The sequence below is a fragment of the Vigna radiata genome, chromosome 7 (genome assembly GCF_000741045.1).
Source record: "Vigna radiata var. radiata cultivar VC1973A chromosome 7, Vradiata_ver6, whole genome shotgun sequence".
Classification (NCBI taxonomy): domain Eukaryota; kingdom Viridiplantae; phylum Streptophyta; class Magnoliopsida; order Fabales; family Fabaceae; genus Vigna; species Vigna radiata.
Genome location: NC_028357.1, coordinates 44840085 through 44840719, shown reverse-complemented (window position 1 = coordinate 44840719; position 635 = coordinate 44840085).

The window sequence follows — 635 nt, the reverse complement described above, 5'->3', positions numbered from 1 at the left end:
TATATATATATATATATATATAAACAAGTATTGCCTTTTTCTACTGTGAGAAGAGTTGTAGCGGAAAGTGTCGGAAGACAAGTTGTAAGAAGATGACACGATGAATGGGTGATTTTATAAAGGAAAACTCTTTTTAACAATATTTTTTTAACAATTTTTTGACAATGTATACGTGACAGTTTGTGATTGGTCTGTTTTAAATATTTTTTAAATATAAATTCAAATAGACCAATAAAATGATAACATGTATCCCGTTGTCAAAAAATGTTGTCAAAATATCATTGTCCATCTTATAATATCTTCAATCAAAAAGGATTTTATAATATTTTAAGTCCTTCTTGGGGTAACCATGCATCATCTCCCTTTCGTCGTCGTGTTTCAAACTTTTTACTCTTTTTCTCACATTTGTGAGCTTATTCTTTAAATATGACATTACACATTAATTATATACATAATAAAATATTTTTATTAAATTTTAATTATATTTTTATAAACTTATATTTATATAATAAATATATTTTATTTTTTAAAAACTTGGCTAATTAATGATTTGTAGATGATATTTTTGTCATTGTTATTATAGGCAAAAACATGTCAAAATGTATCTATTCTAATAATATATTTGGTGGATTCTC